The sequence below is a fragment of the Monodon monoceros genome, unplaced genomic scaffold (assembly GCF_005190385.1).
Source record: "Monodon monoceros isolate NGI ecotype Baffin Bay Population unplaced genomic scaffold, NGI_Narwhal_1 Super_Scaffold_21, whole genome shotgun sequence".
Taxonomy (NCBI): domain Eukaryota; kingdom Metazoa; phylum Chordata; class Mammalia; order Artiodactyla; family Monodontidae; genus Monodon; species Monodon monoceros.
This window is the reverse complement of record NW_021703778.1, coordinates 82,332,405-82,353,245: the sequence shown is the minus strand read 5'-3', so window position 1 is coordinate 82,353,245 and position 20,841 is coordinate 82,332,405. Positions and strand designations below refer to the sequence as shown.

General features: G+C 38.3%; 1 protein-coding gene across 2 annotated transcripts in view; it reads right to left on the bottom strand.

Annotated features, from left to right (window-relative positions):
- ATP8B4 (ATPase phospholipid transporting 8B4 (putative)) overlaps positions 1-20,573 on the bottom strand; it is a 295,105-nt gene extending 274,532 nt beyond the window's left edge. For both annotated transcript variants that reach the window (XM_029236307.1, XM_029236303.1), the window contains exon 1: positions 20,463-20,573. The gene's annotated coding sequence lies outside the window, so the exon portion shown is untranslated. The remainder of the gene's footprint in view (positions 1-20,462) is intronic.
- Between the last annotated feature and the right edge of the window lie 268 nt (positions 20,574-20,841).

Here is a 20,841-nt window from a genome sequence, read left to right as displayed (position 1 = left end):
TCACACATAGCAACTCAGTTCCTTCTTACAACAATCCTGTGAAGTAAGCCTTTTTGCAGATAAGGAATTGGAAAAACAGAGATATTAAGGAACTTTAATAAGATTGCAGAGCTAGAAGGAGCCAGAACTGGAATTTGAACCTGGAAGTCTGGTTCTGGAATCTACGTGCCTAACCTAGCTCTGTTTCTGTGTAATGATGCCTCCTTTCATTCCTTATAGGAGCTGGTGTGAGTTTATTCATCCCCAAAAGCTGAGACGTGTCTGATTCCCCACTGATGTGCTAGGAATACAAAATCTAGTTTATTACAATTAGTAAAGAAAGACAGCAGCACCCTGAAACTTTATAATTTAATCTTTAACACCAATATCAAAAAGCATTGGTATACTTCAATAGCCTCATCTTCAAACTATTAGTAATATTATTAGGAATAATGCTAACAATGCATATATGTATAATTAACAGCAATTATAATATAATTAGTAGTACTTCCAAAAAAATTATAAAATCATGCTGCTATTACTCTTGCATGTTCTCAGATACTTAATATCAGAAATAAAAATGTTTTGTTCCGGAAATTTTAACTGATTATATTTATATTAGACCAAATTTTTATATGGTTTGTCAGATTTATTTTGTCCCTTCAGTTATTTTTTAAAGTTAATGCAAAGAGAAAAAAAATATATATATATACATTTATGTATATATCCAAATAACTTTGTTATACACCTGAAACTAACACAGTATTGTTTATACTATACTTCAATTTTTAAAAATCACTGAATTAAAATTTATTATTAATCTAAAATTAAAAACTAATCCTCAAATCAGTTACTGTAAAACTTTTAAGTATATTTGGAACAAGCTGGGTGTGTGAATCTACTTTTCCAGTGGTAAATTTTATGAAATTTAAATACAGACCAAATACCTCCAGTGAAAATTAAGCACCTGGATTGAGGTGCACTATCCATGTAAAACACACACCTGATTTTAAAGACTCAGTATGAAAAAAAAAGAATGTAAAATATCTCATTGGTAATTGTTTATATTGAGTACAAGTTGAAATGGTAATATTTCAGATATACTGTATTTAATCGAATAAAATGTATTATTAAAATTAACTTTAATGATTAAAAAAAAGTTAACATGAAAAACCACAGGCTCTATGCCTAATGAAAACAGTCACACTATAATAGTAATTTAGCAATTAGCCTATGGTTTGGCATCCAGGAAGCTGACATAAAAATAGACAATTTATTGACAATATTTAGACACTGGCTGTACTATTAAGTAATTAATATCCTATTTCCTGAATTGCATGATTTGCATGATGAAGAGTGTACAGAACCAGGCATTCTAAGTTTGTGCTGGAGACATAAAGATTAATTAGACATAGAGTCTTACATTAAAATGTTGGAGTTTAGTAGAAGAAATAAAGCATAAAATAAATTATTAGGACAAATTATGCAGTGATAAGTGCCCGTGTAAAGAGAGAAAGAAAGTTACGATGGGAAAGGAAAAACGGAGAGAGAAGAGACTCATAATCAGAACAGACTGTGGGGACAGAAAGCATTTGTGTTGGGGTTTGAAGGGTTGGTATGATTTATGTATACAACAATAGGGAGTGAAAATCACTTGGGTTGAGAGAACAGCAAGAGCAAAGTCAGAGGAGTCAAAAAACAGTACAGGCAAAGATTATCAAATACTGTGTTTCACTCTGCCAAATTGAACATATAGAAGGCACTAATGGGAATTAAGGAAGATACGATAGTGTTACAATTATCTCGGCAAGTGGTAATAGTTGCCTAATTTAAGGCAATGTCAATGGAAATGGACAACAAAGTATAGATTCAAGAAGTATTCCAAAGAAAGAATCAACATTTGGCAACAGGAAGGAAAGAAGGAGGAGAAAATTCAAAGATGATGTTCAACATAATAAAGGCCATGTATGACAAACACACAGCAAACATCATTCTCAATGGTGAAAAACAGAAAGCATGTCCTCTAAGATCCGGAACAAGACAAGGATGTCCACTTGCGCCACCATTATTCAACATAGTTTTGGAAGTCCTAGCCATGGCAATTGGAGAAGAAAAAGAAATAAAAGGAATACAAATTGGAAAAGAAGTAAAACTGTCACTGTTTGCATATGACATGATACTATACATAGATGATCCTAAAGATGCCACCAGAAAACTATTAGAGCTAATCAATGAATTTGGCAAAGTTGCAGGATACAAAATTAATGCACAGAAATATCTTGCATTCCTATACACTAACAATGAAAGATCAGAAAGAGAAATTAAGAAAACAGTTCCATTCACCATTGCAACAAAAAGAATAAAATACCTAGGAATAAACCTACCTAAGTAGGTAAAAGACCTGTACTCAGAAAACTATAAGACACTAATGAAAGTAAACAAAGATGACACAAACAGATGGAGAGATATACCATGTTCTTGGATTGGAAGAATCAATATTGTGAAAATGACTATACTATCCAAAGCAGTCTACAGACTCAATGCAATCACTAACAAACTACCAAAGGCATTCTTCACAGAACTAGAAGAAAAAATCTTAAAATTTGTATGGAGACACAAAAGACCCTGAATAGCCAAAGCAATCTTGAAGGAAAAAAAAAAAAAACAGAGCTGGAGGAATCAGACTCCCTGACTTCAGACTATACTACAAAGCTACAGTAATCAAGACAATATGGTACTGGCACAAAAACAGAAATATAGATCAATGGAACAGTATAGAAAGCCCAGAGATAAACCCATGCACATATGGTCAACTAATCTATGACAAAGTAGGCAAGGATACACAATGGAGAAAAGCCAGCCCCTTCAATAAGTGGTGCTGGGAAAACTGGACAGCTACATGTAAAAGAATGAAATTAGAACACTCCCTAACACCATACACAAAAATAAACTCCAAATGGATTAAAGACCTAAATGTAAGACCAAACACTATATAACTCTTACAGAAAACCATAGGAAGAACACTCTTTGACATAAATCACAGCAAGATCCTTTTTGACCCACTTCCTAGAGTAATGGAAATAAAAACAAAAACAAACAAACGGGACCTAATGAAACTTAAAAGCTTTTGCACAGCAAAGGAAACCATAAACAAGATGAAAAGACAACCCTCAGAATGGGAGAAAATATTTGCAAATGAAGCAACTGACAAAGGATTAATCTCCAAAATATACAAGCAGCTTATGCAGCTCAGTATCAGAAAAACAAACAACCCAATCCAAAAATGGGCTGAAGACCTAAATAGACATTTCTCCAAAGAAGACATACAGATGGCCAAGAAGCACTTGAAAAGCTGCTCAACGTCACTAATCATTAGAGAAATGCAAATCAAAACTACAATGAGGTATCACCTCACACTGGTTAGAATGGGCATCATCAGAAAATCTAGAAACAATAAATGCTGGAGAGGGTGTGGAGAAAAGGGAACCCTCTTGCACTGTTGGTGGGAATGTAAACTGATACAGCCACTATGGAGAACAGTATGGAGGTTCCTTAAAAAACTAAAAATAGAATTACCATACGACCCAGTAATCCACTACTGGACATATACCCTTAGAAAACCATAATTCAAAAAGACACATGCACCCCAATGTTCATTGCAGCACTATCTAAAATAGCCAGGTCATGGAAGAAACATAAATGCCCATCAACAGACGAATGGATAAAGAAGATGTGGTACATATATACAATGGAATATTACTCAGCCATAAAAAGGAACGAAACTGGGTCATTTGTAGAGATGTGGATGGATCTAGAGACTGTCATACAGAGTGAAGTAAGTCAGAAAGAGGAAAACAAATATCGCATATTAATGCATATATATGGAATCTAGAAAATGGTACCAATGAACAAGTTTGCAAGGCTGAAATAGAGACACAGATATAGTGAGCAAATTTATGGACACCAAGGGGGAAAAGGGAGGAGGGACAAATTGGCAGATTGGGATTGACATATGTACACTAATATGTATAAAATAGTAACTAATGAGGACCTGCTGTGTAGCACAGGGAACTCCACTTCACTGTACAGTAGAAACTAACACAACATTGTAAAACAACTATACCCCAATAAAAATAAATAAAAATAAAAACAAAGATGTTGCCAAGTTCTGAGCCCTAATGGCTAAGATAATGTTGGTGACATTGACAAAAATCAGGAGAAAGAAGGTGGAACGAGTTCTGTTCCATGTATTTGAGCTGTATGTACCAGTCGCAGCTAACTCATCACCAAGCAGGAGGAGATACTATTTCAAGCACAACAGTCACTCTGTGATTCACCATATGTGAAGGTGAAGTTACTTTCACTCTCACAGAAGTAAAACAAAAGCTGCACAGTATTAACCAGATCCTTCAGGATGCCTGAATGTTAAGGTGGGCTGTCAAGAATGACTCAGTCTTAACTCAGAGCCTCAACATCTAACATTAGCCTCAACATCTCAACATCTAACATTAGAGGAAAGTTTTAAAGGCTTTATGTTCCCACTCTTTAATCCTTAACTGGTTGAAACCTGAAAGCTATTTTTCTCTTTTGAGATGTAGTTGTGACATATTCATTTTCAAACTTTCTCAGTTTCATCTACAGTAAAAACTTTGTGTGACATATTCTCAACTTATAAGTTGATCAAGGAGGTACTCTAGATTTCATCATTTGGTTTTATCCTCTGTCAGTATTCTGAATAGTCTTTCCATATTGCTCTCAATCTTTAATCACACCACCATCACTTGATGGTATCACACTTCAGAAAATTTCCATTTTAACCCTGTTTCCATGAATGATTTTCACTGTGGTTTGTGGGAATTGCTTGAGATATACCCAGAGCATTTGACATGTCACATCTGTCCATCTGGATGACCTTTTCTGTGCACATTCGTGTATGCGCCTAGATTATTTCAAGTTTAAATCAATCTGGGCACAAATTACATATTTTTCCAAAAGTGTGGGAAGCAAACTGATTGAAAACCCAAGTGCAAGATTTCCACATGGGACTTTATCTAGCAACACAGTAAGCAGATGCTTTATGCTGAACAAGGAATAAGAGTCTACTTCCTGGACATATTTTTATAGATCATCATAATTGAAACCTGACATACATAAAACTGTAGGTAAATACTGATGCCATTGGAGCAGAGCACCATAAAGAGAAATTTCCTAGGCTTCTCTTGTATCCAACTAGGAAACTTTCAGTCCAGTTAAGGGAACGCAGATGTAACTTCAAAGGGCCTCAAAAAGAGTGCAAATTCTTGCTGATAAAACTTTATCTCCCCAAGATTAAACTGTGCAGTCCTCAGATATTTAATAATCCTCTCACATACATTTCAGTGAAAGGTGAAGCTGTTTTATTTACTCCAGCCTTGAGTGTGGAGACTTTCTTCTTCTGAACTATTTATTGATCTAAGCATGACATTTAAATACGCACAAGTAGCAGCAATTCCATTTGAATATCCTGATTGTGTCAATCACTGTGATGCTAACCATGCCCATTCCACCCTGGAGCTTAAGTAAACAGGACCTCTGCTCTTAGCAGAGGATTTATAGGAGCCATGTGTCTGGCATTCAGGAAGATGTTGTCTTGCTCTCACCAGTGATTACATATACAATATTGTCATATAATTTTCAGATTTTTCAAAGACTTCAAAGCTCACAACCTTCCGTGAACTTGCTATCTGGACATGTTTATCATGGCAGGGAATAAAGGGAGGAGTGCTATGCAGAGACTTCAAATTATGAGCACTTCACAGATGCATTCTGTATGTCTATAAAATGTCAAAATGTCCAGGAGAAAAGTAGAAAGGCTAGTCAGTCTACCACCCGTACAGGGAGAGAGCATGGCTGGAGCAAATGTGGCTTAAATATTAGTTTAAAAGGGCCGTTTGATTTTTCCATGATCAAGATATTTTGTCCTAAAATTGTCCAAAAAACAATTGTCCAAAAAATTGTTTCTTTTGCTAAATGAGGTCATTTAATTGGTAAGTAGAAATGAGTTCACTTCCTCTCCTCTCTCTTTTCTGGAAGTGACCAGATGTCCATTTGGGGGAATTATCTTTGTGACATGGTACTGAGAACACAGAATAGGACTTGTGTGTTGCATGACAGTGGAGGCTCTAGAGTCAGGCTTGCCTTGGGGTGAAGCCCAGCCCTCCCACTTTGCAGCCAAATACCATTGGGTAATTTACCCTCTGTGTCTCAGTTGCCTCATCGGTAAAATGGGGATGATGATCATGGATCCTACCTCATCAAGCTGTGAAGATTGAATAAAACAGTATGTATCTAGTATGTGGAAAGTATTCAGTGAGTATTATCATTATAATTGAAATATTGCACAGACGAAATAAAAGTACATACTTCTCACCTCAGGGATTAGGCCTTGAAGGACCAATAACAATTCTTTTTGGGGGGATTCTGAATTCTATATTCCCATAGCTTTTGTTCATGCTTTACCGGAGCACTTACATGGATGTCCTCTGCATCACGCACTGCAAGAGGCTTCTCATACATATTATAGACACGGAATCAAGCAATGTGTTAATGTCAATCTTCCCATGAATACTTTCCTGTTTATTCTTTCATTATGTTTTGTGCACCCAGTAAGAACCTATTAGTGCCAGCCAATGGGCTATCCAAATGCGGCTGCCCCATATCCCTGGCTCTTACCAATCAATGAGTAAATTTTTCTAGAAAAGCAACATTTAGAGAGATGACTAGATTGCCTATGCCAGAATATTCTGGGATGACTCATTCCAAGGGATGGCAAGTTATGCAACTATCTTTGTGCAGTGTAGGCTGAGGAGAGCCACTGTGTCCTTTGAAGGCTGAGCTTCGTGGTGCATCATCATGACTCAGAAGTGATCAATAACCAAGTGGCATTTAAACACCTTGGCTAACTACCAGCAGCATTTTGCTCCAGTTATTGGAAACTCCTCAGAGTGAATGTGGGCCTGGGGTAAGATCTGAATCACTGTCTCTGAGGGTAAAAATGCATATTGCCAGGAAAGGCATAACAAACAACAGAGACACAAGAATAGTCTCATTTTTTTGTCTGTCTGCACCATGAGCATCTACTGTCCCTCCTCTGTTAAGAATGGTCACCAGGCTTCTCTCATGAAATATCACACATGCCCCTTATTGCCGTACACAGGGTTAAAGGTGAGAGGGGTGCCATCTTAGAAACAAGTGATAGTCAGAGAGGGGAGAGGGAACTGAAAGGAATCTAACATTTATTAAATCCCAAAGCCAGGCCTCCTGCGTGCCACTTTAATGATCTTTCTACTGTACCACACCTGGTGACAAGTTTTAAAGCTATTCTTTTACCAAAGTTCCCACTGATCAACTTAATTATCAACATTGTGGTAAAGGCTGTGAGCACAGCCTGCCAACTGTAATGCTCATCTCAGTATCACTCTAGCCGTGGAGAGAATCTATCACTTTTCCTCCTTCTGCAATCTGTAAACCATGCTGGGACAGTCTCTTTCATACACTGGAGGTAAGAGGGTGGACTGGTGCAGCCTCTCTGGAGGGCAGCCTGGCAGTGTTCCAAACAACTTATACGTGGGTTCCACCTCGGGACTTAATCCTCCCATTTCTGGAAATGTACACTAAGAAATGATCAGAGATGTGGCAGATATGTATATGCGGTTAGCAAGTCATGAGGCATCACTTGTCCATATATACATATATAGAGATATATAGATATAGATAACCAAATGAAATATGTGTTCACTCACCAGTTAGCCACACTGTTACACCCTGAAGGGCACCACTGCCCACCTGTTGACAGGTACTGGAACTGAAGACACAATGCCAGGATGAACTATCACATAAGAAGTGTATCTTATAAAGTCAACTGAATTTCACTAACTACAAATATTCCAATGTCAAACCATAAATTAGAAAGAAAAAAATTTAGTAAAAAAATCACTTTCCAGTCACTTTTTATATATGTTTTTCTCCCTTTGCTGCTCTCTTATTCTCCCCTCCCCCATACCAACCACCAACAGCACTACCACCTTCATCACCCAAGAAGTCTGTCTGCATTGTAAATCCTTTCTTTTTTTTTTTTTTTTTTTTTTTTCAAAATCAAAGTAGGCATGAACAGGACTCAATTGCTGGTATGGAGAAAACTGTGTGAATAAATAAGGTAATTAAATGTACCCATTCTATAGAATAGTCAACACTACCTTGAGTGACTGTGATATATCACAGTGCACATAACAGTGCAAACATTAGGTAGTCCTCACTGTCTACCATCCTTCTACAAAACCTCAAATTTGAACTTGAGAAAATTCAGATTACCCTAGACTACACATATTTGGGGAAGTAACTTCATTTAATCACTATGTTCTAAATAAAGTATTTTTGTTAGAAATCACATTTTATCTTGAGTCTTAGAGTTCACCTACACAGTGTGATATTTTCTACCTGATGGGCAGATAGAAGTTAAACTTGGACAAGCACAAATACGTAGCTTCTTGCATAGAAATAACACAAAGAGTAGAGAGAGATTATCCCATGGGGGTTCTGAGAGGAAGTACCTAGGACCTTAAAGCCAAACTTCCACTGTCTAGGCCCAGCTTCCTCTACCCACAGATCCTTCAACTCAGCCCCTACCCACAAGATCCCAGGACCAATCTACTCCTTTTCTGATACCGTACATCTTCATCTTACTGAAACTAAGGTTCAAGGCTCATATATTTCTGCAGCCTCTACTTCCCTATACTCTTGTAATTTACCTAATTACTTGTAATTTTCTGTTTAATGATATCTATCTTCTCCTTAAGACTCTAAACTCCCTAAGAACAGAGACTGTGTCTGTCTCATTCACAGCTTTATCCCCAGTACCTAGCGCAATGCCTACCATATTGTTAGTGTTTAATAAATTTTGTTCCTGGGATATTGTGACTTATAATAACAAATATAAACGTGGTCTTCATCTCTGTTACTGGCACAGAGCTCCTAAAACCCTTGGAATTTCCTAAGTGATGAAAGCAATTGAGGTGGCTTGTCTTTTGTTATGTTAATGAGGTGACTTTTGGAGAGCATCTAAGGATGGGGGCTTGTTGCCAATAGAGCTTACCATCTAATTAGAGGGTTGGGACATTCAGTCCAACCCCTTAACCTCCAGGTACCCCAGAAGCTGGGTAACCTTCTCTCCCACACCTAGCCTTTTGTGTAAGTCTCTGCCTGGAACACACCCCTTGAAGTCTGGGGCTCTAAGTCGCTCTTACCAGGCAATCCCCCACCTCCAGGGACTGCAGTCCAGTTCCTGAGCATCCTTAGGCCTCTGAATCATGCTGATTTCCACGCCCCTGCAAGCTCCACTCTCCCCACTTCCAACAGCTGCATCTTTCCCCAGGTGTGGGCCTCATTCCCTCATAGGCTGTATTTATCTACCAGGCCCTGGTTCCTCCTTATCTAGCCTCTTTTAATACCATTAGAGCTCCAGTTCTCAGTGTGGAGACCTGAAGAGAGACTCCAAGCAAACAGAACCTCAAAGTAACTCCAAATTCAAGACCTGAGACAGTGTGCAGAAAACTATTGTGATATGAGTTGTCAATGTAAAGAAAGTTACATTGAATCATCCACCATAATATACTAAACTGTCTGAAACTCCAGTAAAAGTCTCAATAAGAGCATTTAAAACACAGCCTACTTGGGAACATGTTTTATTCACAGATATGTACATAAAATATTTTAAAAATTCACTAGTGAAGCAAAATAATATACAGTTAAAATAGTGCAAATGTAAGAGGGAGTAGCCAAGATGGGAGGGTTATAGCCAAGAGGGCAGAGTAGGAAGACCCTGAACTTACCTCCTCCCATAAGCACACAAAAATGACAACTATTTACAGAGTGACTATGGATTAGAATGACCTGAAGACTAGCAGAAAATACTTTAAATTAGTAAATACTTATATTAAGTATTTACTTATTTAAAATATTTATTTACTTATTTAAAATATTTATTTATTTTAAATTATTTACTTATTTAAAATATTTATATAAAATATTTTAAATAAGTAAATATTTTAAATAAGTGAGATGGGTAGGAGGGGTGGAGACATGGTATAGTCAAGACTCATACCCTCAGGTGGGCAACCCACAAATGGGAGGACAGAGGGAAGAAGTTCTTCCCAAAGAGTGAAGGCTCTGAGACCCATATCAGGTTCCCAAGCTGGGGGAGGAGGGTCCTACACTGGGAAGATGAGCCCCAAGTAGTGGCTTTGCAGGCTAGCAAGAACTATGTATGAGATAGCCAGAGGGTTGTAGGAAACAGACACTCCGCTTTTAAAAGGTGAATGTAAAATCTCACACACTCTAAGACCCAGTACAGAGGCAGTAGTTTGAAGGGAGATTGGGTCAGTCCCACTTGCTGATCTTGTAGAGCTTCTCAGAGAGGCAAGAGGCAACTAGGATTCCTGCTGTGAACACAGAGGCTGGCAGCAGCCATTTTTGGCAGCTCATTCTACCACAAGGACACTGGGGCTGACAAGCACCATTTTGGACTCCCCAATCTAGTCTATTAGAATCAGGGGCTTACCCACCCAATAGCAGGTCAGCATCAGTCCCAGGACTCCTCAGACCAAGTAGCCAGCTGCACAGGGACCCAGCCCCACCCATTAGGCTGCCACCAGCCCAAAAAATCCCCAGCCCCTACAGTCAGGGACTCTATGATGTAGCTCTGCCTACCAGTAGCCAACAGCCTCAGGAAAAGGCAAGACCTGTCAGGCAACCATGAAGGGGGCCAGCTAGGTCTAAAAACACACCCACAGTAGTCAGTCCCACAACAACAGAAGTGTCCATGAAGCCCACATAAGAAACACTCCCCTGGAGCATTTAGCTCTGGTGACAAGAGGAGAATGTGCTACTGAGTCCTGTAAGATGTCTCCTACATAAGGCTACTTCTCCAAGATCATGAAATGTAAACAACCTACCTAATACATACAAAGAAACACAGAGAGTTAGGCAAAATTAGGGGATAAAAGAACAAGATAAAACCTCAGAAAAAACTAAATGAAGTGGAGATAAGCAATCTATATAATAAAGAGTTCAAGGTAATGATTATAGAGATGCTCAGTGAACTCAGGAGAAGAATGGATGAACACAGTGAGAAGTTTAACAAAGAGTTAGAAAATATAAAGAAGAATCAAAAGACTGAAGAATACAATAAGTAAAATAAAAAATACACTAGAAGGAATCAACAGTAAATTAGAAGAACGACTCAGTGAACTGGAAGACAGAGTAGTGGAAATCATATGAGCTGAACAGAAAAAAAAAAAAAGAAAAAAGAACTTTTTAAAATGAGCACAGCTCAAGAGACCTCTAAGATAACATCAAGCATACTAAAAATTGAAAGATAGGAGTCCCAAAAAGAGAAGAGAGAGAGGGGCAGAGAATTTACTAAAAGAAATAATAGCTGAAAATTCCTTAATCTGGAAAAGGAAACAGACATCAAGATTCAGGAAGACAGAGTCCCAAACAAGATCAACCCAATGAGAACCAAAACAAGACAAACTGTAATTAAATGCCAAAAATTAAAGATAGAAAAAGAATCTTAAAACAGCAAGGGAAAACCAACTAGTTGCATACAAGGGACTCCCACAGTTTAATCAGTGGATATTTTACAGGCCAGGAGGGCATGCCAGGATATATTTAGAATTCCCTGCAGGGCACACCATGAGGGCAGCTGCAGTGGGTGATGGCTTGATGGGGACAGCTTTCATTGTTTACTGGAATGGCACGCAACATTTTTTTGTCCACAGTACTCTCTACAGATTAAATAAGATACAACATATAAAGCTGACAGCACAGTGCCTGGAATATAAGACTTCAAAAATACTGTTATCGGGCCTGAACCAAGATGGCGGAGTAGAATGACGTGCTCTCACTCCCTCTTGTGAGAACACCAGAATCACAGCTAGCTGCTGGACAATCATCGACAGGAAGACACTGGAACTCACCAAAAAAGATACCCCACATCCAAAGACAAAGGAGAAGCCGCAATGAGATGGTAGGAGGGGCGCAATCATAGTAAAATCAAATCCCATAAGTGCTGGGTGGGTGACTCACAGACTGGAGAACACTTATATCACAGAAGTCCACCCACTGGAGTGAAGGTTCTGAGCCCCACATCAGGCTTCCCAACCTGGGGTTCCAGCAACGGGAGGAGGAATTCTTAGAGAATCAGACTTTGAAGGCTAGTGGGATGATTGCAGGACTTTGACAGGACAGGGGGAAGCAGAGACTCCACTCTTGGAGGGCACACACAAAGTAGTGTGTGCATCGGGACCCAGGGGAAGGAGCAGTGACCCCAGGGGAGACTGAACCAGACCTACCTGCCAGTGTTGGAGGGTCTCCAGCACAGGCGGGTGGTGGCTGTGGCTCACCATGGGGAAAAGGACACTGCCAGCAGAAGTTCTGGGAAGTACTCCTTGGCATGAGCCCTCTCATAGTCTGCCATTAGCCCCACCAAAGAGCCCAGGTAGACTCCAGTGTTGGGTTGCCTCAGGCCAAACAACCAACAGGGAGGGAATGCAGACCAACCCAACAGCAGTAAAGCGGATTAAAGTATTACTGAGCTCTGCCCACCAGAGCAACAGTCCCCTCTATCCACCACCAGGCCCTCCCATCAGGAAACCTGCACAAGCCACTTAGTTAGCCTCATCCACCAGAGGGCAGACAGCAGAAGCACTACAATCCTGTAGCCTGTGAAACAAAAACAACATTCACAGAATGATAGACAAGATGAAAAGACAGAGGGCTATGTACCAGATGAAGGAACAAGATAAAACCCCAGAAAAACAACTAAATGAAGTGGAGATAGGCAACCTTCCAGAAAAAGAATTCAGAATAATTATAGTGAAGATGATCCAGGATGTGGGAAAAAGAATGGAGGCAAAGATTGAGAAGATGCAAGAAATGTTTAACAAAGACCTAGAAGAATTAAAGAACAACAAAAAAAAAACAGATGAACAATACAATGACTGAAATGAAAAATACACTACAAGGAATCAATAGCAGAATAACTGAGGCAAAAGAACGGATAAGTGACCTGGAAGACAGAATGGTGGAAATCACTGCATGGAACAGAAAAAAGAAAAAAGGATGAAAAGAAATGAAGACAGCCTAAGAGACCTCTGGGACAACACTAAACACACCAACAATCACATTATAGGGGTCCCAGAAGGAGAAGAGAGAGAGAAAGGACCCAAGAAAATCTTTAAAGAGATTATAGTCGAAAACTTCCCTAACATGGGAAAGGAAATAGCCACCCAAGTCCAGGAAGCAGAGAGAGTCCCAGGCAGGATAAACCCAAGGAGAAACACACCAAGACACATGGTAATCAAATTGACAAAAACTAAACACAAAGAAAAATTATTGAAAGCAAAAGGGAAAAATGACAAATAACATACAAGGGAATTCCCATAAGGTTGACAGCTGATGTCTCAACAGAAACTCTACAAGCCAGAAGGGAGTGGCATGATATATTTAAAGTGATGAAAGGAAAGAAGCTACACCCAAGATTACTCTACCCAGCAAAGATCTCATTCAGATTCGATGGAGAAATCACAAGCTTCACAGACAAGCAAAAGCTAAGAGAATTCAGCACCACAAAACCAGCTCTACAACAAATACTAAAGGAACTTCTGTAAGTGGGAAACACAAGAGAAGAAAAGGACCTACAAAAACAAACCCAAAACAATTAAGAAAATGGTCATATGAACATACATATTGATAATTACCTTAAACGTGAATGGATTAAGACACAGCCTTGCTGAATGGATACAAAAACAAGACCCATAAACATGCTGTCTACAAGAGACCCACTTCAGACCTAGGGACACATACAGACTGAAAGTGAGGGGATGGAAAAAGATATTCCATGCAAATGGAAATCAAAACAAAGCTGAAGTAGCAATACTCACATCAGAAAAAAATAGACTTAAAAATAAAGAATGTTACAAGGACAAGGAAGGACACTACATAATGACCAAGGGATCAATCCAAGAAGAAGTTATAACAATTATAAATATATATGCACCCAACATAGGAACACCTCAATACATAAGGGAACTGCTAACAGCTATAAAAGACGAAATCGACAGTAACACAATAATACCGGGGGACTTTAACACCTCACTTACACCAATGGACAGATCATCCAGACATAAAATTAATAAGGAAACAAAAGCTTTAAAAGACACAATAGACCAGACAGATTTAATTGATATTTATACGACATTCCATCCAAAAACAACAGAATACACTTTCTTCTCAAGTGCTCATGGAACATTCTCCAGGTTAGTTCATATCTTGGGTTACAAATCAAGCCTTGGTAAATTTAAGAAAATTGAAATCGTGTCAAGTACCTTTTCCAACCAACCCTATGAGACTAGGTATCAATTACAGGAAAAAGTCTGTAAAAAATACAAACACATGGAGGCTAAAGAATGCACTACTTAGGGCTTCCCTGGTGGCGCAGTGGTTGAGAGTCCACCTGCCGATGCAGGGGACACGGGTTCATGCCCCAGTCTGGGAAGATCCCACATGCCGCGGAGTGGCTAGGCCCGTGAGCCATGGCTGCTGAGCCTGCGCGTCTGGAGCCTGTGCTCCACAACGGGAGAGGCCACAACAGTGAGAGGCCCGCGTACTGCCAAAAAAAAAAAAAAAAGAATATACTACTTAATAACCAAGAGATCACTGAAGAAATCAAAGAGGAAATCAAAAAATACTTAGAAACAAATGACAATGAAAACAGGATGACCCAAAACCTATGGAATGCAGCAAAAACAGTTCCAAGAGGGAAGTTTATAGCAATATAATCCTACCTTAAGAAACAAGAAATGTCTCAAATAAACAACCTAACTGTACACCTAAATCAATTAGAGAAAGGAGAACAAAAGAGCCCCAAAGTGAGCAGAAGGAAAGAAATCATAGAGATCAGATCAGAAATAAATGAAAAAGAAATGAAGAAAACAATAGCAAACATCAATAAAAGTAAAAGCTGGTTCTTTGAGAAGTTAAAGAAAATTGATAAACTATTAGCCAGACTTATCAAGAAAAAAAGGGAGAAGACTCAAATCAATAGAATTAGAAATGAAAAATGGAGAAGTAACAACTGACACAGCAGAAATACAGAGGATCATGAAAGACTACTACAAGCAACAATATGCCAATAAAATGGACAACCTGGAAGAAATGGACAAATTCCTAGAAATGCACAACCTTCCGAGACTGAGCCAGGAAGAAATAAAAAATATGAACAGACCAATCACAAGCACTGAAATTGAAACTGTGATTAAAAATCTTCCAATAAACAAAAGCCCTGGACCAGATGGCTTCACAGGCGAATTCTATCTAACATTTAGAGAAGAGCTAACACCTATCCTTCTCAAACTCTTCCAAAATATAGCAGATGGAAGATCACTCCCGAACTCATTCTACGTGTCCACTATCACCCTGACACCAAAACCAGTTATAGATGTCACAATGAAAGAAAACTACAGGCCAATATCACTGATGGACATAGAAGCAAAAATCCTCAACAAAATACTGGCAAACAGAATCCAACAGCACATGAAAAGGATCATACACCATGATCAAGTGGGGTTTATCCCAGGAATGCAAGGATTCTTCAATATATGCAAATCAATCAACGTGATACACCATTTTAACAAACTGGATGAGAAAAATGATATGATCATCTCAATAGATGCAGAGAAAGCTTTCGACAAAATTCAACACCCATTTATGATAAAAACCCTCCAGAAAGTAGGCATAGAGGGAAATTTCCTGAACATAATAAAGGCCATATGTGACAAACCCACAGCCAACATCGTCCTCAATGGTGAAAAACTGAAAGCATTTCCACTAAGATCAGGAACAAGACAAGGTTGCCCACTCTCACCACTCTTATTCAACATAGTTTTGGAAGTTTTAGCCACAGCAATCAGAGAAGAAAAGGAAATAAAAGGAATCCAAATCGGAAAAGAATAAGTAAAGCTGTCACTGTTTGCAGATGACATGATACTATACATAGAGAATCCTAAAGATGCTACCAGAAAACTACTAGAGCTAATCAATGAATTTGGTAAAGTAGCAGGATACAAAATTAATGCACAGAAATCTCTTACATTCCTGTACACTAATGATGAAAAATCTGAAAGTGAAATTAAGAAAACACTCACATTTACCATTGCAACAAAAAGAATAAAATATATAGGAATAAACCTACCTAAGGAGACAAAAGATGTATATGCAGAAAATTATAAAACACTGATGAAAGAAATTAAAGATGATACAAATAGATGGAGAGATATACCATGTTCTTGGATTGGTAGAATCAATATTGTGAAAATGACTATACTACCCAAAGCAATCTACAGATTCAATGCAATCCCTATCAAACTACCAATGGCATTTTTCACAGAACTAGAACAAAATATCTCACAATTTGTGTGGAAACACAAAAGACCCCAAATAGCCAAAGCAATCTTGAGAAAGAAAAATGGAGCTGGGAGAATCAGTCTCCCTGACTTCAGACTATATTACAAAACTACAGTAATCAAGACAGTATGGTACTGGCACAAAAACAGAAAGATAGATCAATGGAACAGGATAGAAAGCCCAGAGATAAACCCATGCACATATGGTCACCTTATCTTTGATAAAGGAAGCAAGAAAAGACACCCTTTTCAATAAGTGGTGCTGGGAAAACTGGACAGCTACATGTAAAATAATGAAATTAGAACACTCCCTAACACCATACACAAAAATACACTGAAAATGGACTGGAGACCTAAATGTAAGGCCAGACATTGTTAAACTCTTAGAGGAAAACATAGGCAGAGCACTCTATGACATAAACCACAGCCGGATCCTTTTAGATCCACTTCATAGATAAATGGAAATAAAAACAAAAATAAAGAAATGGGACCTAATGAAACTTCAAAGCTTTTGCACAGCAAAGGAAACCATAAACAAGACGAAAAGACAACCCTCAGAATGGCAGAAAATATTTGCAAATGAAGCAACTGACAAAGGATTCATCTCCAAAATTTATAAGCAGCTCATGCAGCTCAGTAACAAAAAAAAAACAACCCAATCCAAAAATGGGCAGAAGACCTAAATAGACATTTCTCCAAAGAAGATATACAGATTGCCATCAAGCACATGAAAGAATTTTCAACATCATTAATCATTAGAGAAATGCAACTCAGAACTACAATGAGATATCATCTCACACCAGTCAGAATGGCCATCATCAAAAAATCTACAAACAATAAATGCTGGAGAGGGTGTGGAGAAAAGGGAGCCCTCTTGTACTGTTGGTGGGAATGTAAATTGATACAGCCACTATGGAGAACAGTATGGAGGTTCCTTTAGAAACTAAACATAGAACTACCATACGACCCAGGAATCCCACTACTGGGCATATACCCTGAGAAAACCATAATTCAGAAAGAGTCATGTACCAAAATGTTCATTGCAGCTCTATTTACAATAGCCAGGACATGGAAGCAACCTAAGTGTCCATCAACAGATGAATGGATAAAGAAGATGTGGCACATGTATACAATGGAATATTACTCAGCCATAAGAAGAAACGAAATTGAGTTATTTGTAGTGAGGTGGATGGACCTAGAGTCTGTCATACAGAGTGAAGTAAGTCAGAAAGAGAAAAACAAATACCGTACGCTAACACATATATATGGAATCCAAGAAAAGAAAAAAAAAGGTCATGAAGAACCTAGAGGCAAGATGGGAATAAAGGTGCAGGCCTACTAGAGAATGGACTTGAGGATATGGGGAGGGGGAAGGGTAAGCTGGGACAAAGTGAGAGAGTGGCATGGACATATGTACACTATCAAATATAAAATAGATAGCTAGTGGGAAGCAGCTGCATAGCACAGAGAGATTAGCTCGGTGCTCTGTGACCACCTAGAGGGTTGGGATAGGGAGGGTAGGAGGGAAGGAGATGCAAAAGGGAAGAGATATGGGCATATATGTATATGTATAACTGATTCACTTTGTTATAAAGCAGAAACAAACACACCATTGTAAAGCAATTATACTCCAATTAAGATGTTAAAAAAAAAAAACTACTAGCGTTCATTGACTAACTTGGTTAAGTTGCAGGATACAAAATTCATATATAGAAATCTGTTGCATTTCTATACACTAACAACAAACTACCAGAAAGAGAAATTAAGAAAACAATTTCAGTTACCATCACATCAAAAAGAATAAAATACTTAGGAATAAACATACCTAAGGAGGGAAAAGACCTATGCTCAGAAAACTATAAGACACTTACGAAAGAAATGGAAGATAACACAAATGGAAGCATATACTGTGTTCATGGATTGGAAGAACAAATATTGTTAAAATGACCATACTATGCAAGGCAATCTGCAGATTCAGTGCAATCCCTATCAAGTTACCAATGGCATTTTTCACAGAACCTGAATAAATAATTCTAAAATTTGTATGGAACCATAAAAGACCCCAAGTAGACAAAACAATTTTGAGAAAGAAGAACAGAACTGAAGGAATTATGCTCCCTGACTTCCGACTACACTACAAAGCTACAGTAATCAAAACAGTATGGTACAGGCACAAAACCAGACACATAGATCAATGCAACAGGATAGAAAGCCCAAAAACAAAGCCACACGCTTATGGTCAATTAATCTATGACAAAAGAGGCAAGAATATACAATGGAGAAAAGACAGTTTCTTCAAAAAGTGGTGCTGGGGAACCTGGACAGCTACATGTAAAGGAATGAAATTAGAACATTCTCTTGTTAGGGAATACAGAAGTTTATATAAAAAAATAAACTCAAAATGGATTAAAGACCTAAATGTAAGACATGAAACCATAAAATTCTTAGAGGAAAACATAGGCAGAACACTCTGACATAAACCATAGCAATATTTTTTGGATCTGGTCTCCTAAAGCAAAGGAAACAAAAGAAAAATAAACATATGGGACCTCATTAAATTTAAAAGCTTTTGCACAGCAAAGGAAAACATGACAAAACTGAAGACAACCTACTGAATGGGAGAAGATATTTGCGAATGATATGAGTGATAAGGAGTTAATATCCAAAATACATAAATAGCTCATACAACTCAATATTAAAAAAAAAAAAAATGGGCAGAAGACCCGAATAGACATTTCTCCAAAGAAGACATACAGATGGCTAACAGGCACCTGAAAAGATGCTCAACATCATTAATCATCAGAGAAATGCAAATTAAAACCACAATAAGATATCACCTTACACCTCCCAGGATGACTGTTATCAACAAGAACACAATTAACAAGTGTTGGTAAGGATGTGGAGAAAAGGAACCCTCATACATGGTTGGTAGGAATGTAAATTGGTGCCGCCACTGTGGAAAATAGTATGGATATTCCTCAAAACACTAAAAATAGAGCTATCTTATGACCCAGCAATTCCACTCCTGGGTATATATCTGAAAAAAATGAAAACACTAATTCAAAAAGATAAATGCACCCCTATGTTCATAGTAGGACTATTCACAGTAGCCAAGATATGGAAGCAACCTACATGTCCATCAACAGATGAATGGATAAAGAAGATGTGAGATTTTATATATCTATACACACACCCACACATACATACAGTGGAATACTACTCAACCTCAAAAAAGAATGAAATTTTGCCATTTGCAACAACGTGGATGGACTTAGAGGGTATTATGCTTAGTGAAGTAAGTCAGAGAAAAACAAATACTGTATGATATCACATATAAGTGGAATCTAAAAAATACAACAAACTAATGAATCTTACAAAAAGTAACAGACTCACAGATATAGAGAAAAAATTGGTGGTTACCAGTGGGGAGAGGGTTGGGGGGAGGGGCAAGATAGGGGTAGGGAATTAAGAGGAACAAACTACTATGTATAAAAGGAATAATATCCAAGTATATATTGTACAGCACAGGGAACATAGCCAATATTTTATAATAACTTTAAATGGAGTATAACCTATAAAAATTTTGAATTTCTATGTTGTACACCTGAAACTAATATTGTAAATCAACTATATCTCAATAAAAAAAAAAAGAAGTGTATGTCCAGCCAAATGGCCCACCATGTGAAAGAGAGATCAAAGACCTTTCAGACATGCAAGTTCTAAGATAAATTAACTCCCATGCTCCCTTTCTAGGAAAAGTAAAATAAAATAAAAATAAAGTTCTTAAGGTAATTCTAATGTGCAGACAGCTTTGGGAAGTATTAACTGAGAATGTTTTACAAAAGGACTGATCTCTTGCAGACAGACTGTCCTCAAGAGAGCAAAAAGCCACCAGCTTCTTCTAGAACTCCACCATGGAAGGAACTATGGGTCAGAAATCTCCACCCCAGTATCTGTGAGCCCCTGGACACTTTTGGCTCATACCTGCTCCCTGGGTCCTCCTCCTCTCATTTTCTTTTCCCTTTTTCCAAAAGCTGCCTCCCTCTGCCTCAGCCCTTGGAGTTCTGCCCTTCTCTGAAAATCAGCTGCAGCAAGAGCAGCCCTCTCCTCTTCCTCTTCCTGCTTTGCTGTCCCTGTAGATAATAAGCACACAGGCTGCTTCCCTTTTAAGGGATGTTAACTGATGACTGCTACAAAAGAGGGGGGTGGGGAAAGGCAACAAACGTTGTGGGAGAGGTTCCAGACTCTCCCAGGTCTTCCCTTCACAATCCTGGTCCATGGTTCTGGATTCCCATCAGAGAGATGAGCCAGGTGGGAATTTCAATAGTAAAGAGCTGATGGTGTCAAGATGGCGATGTAGGAG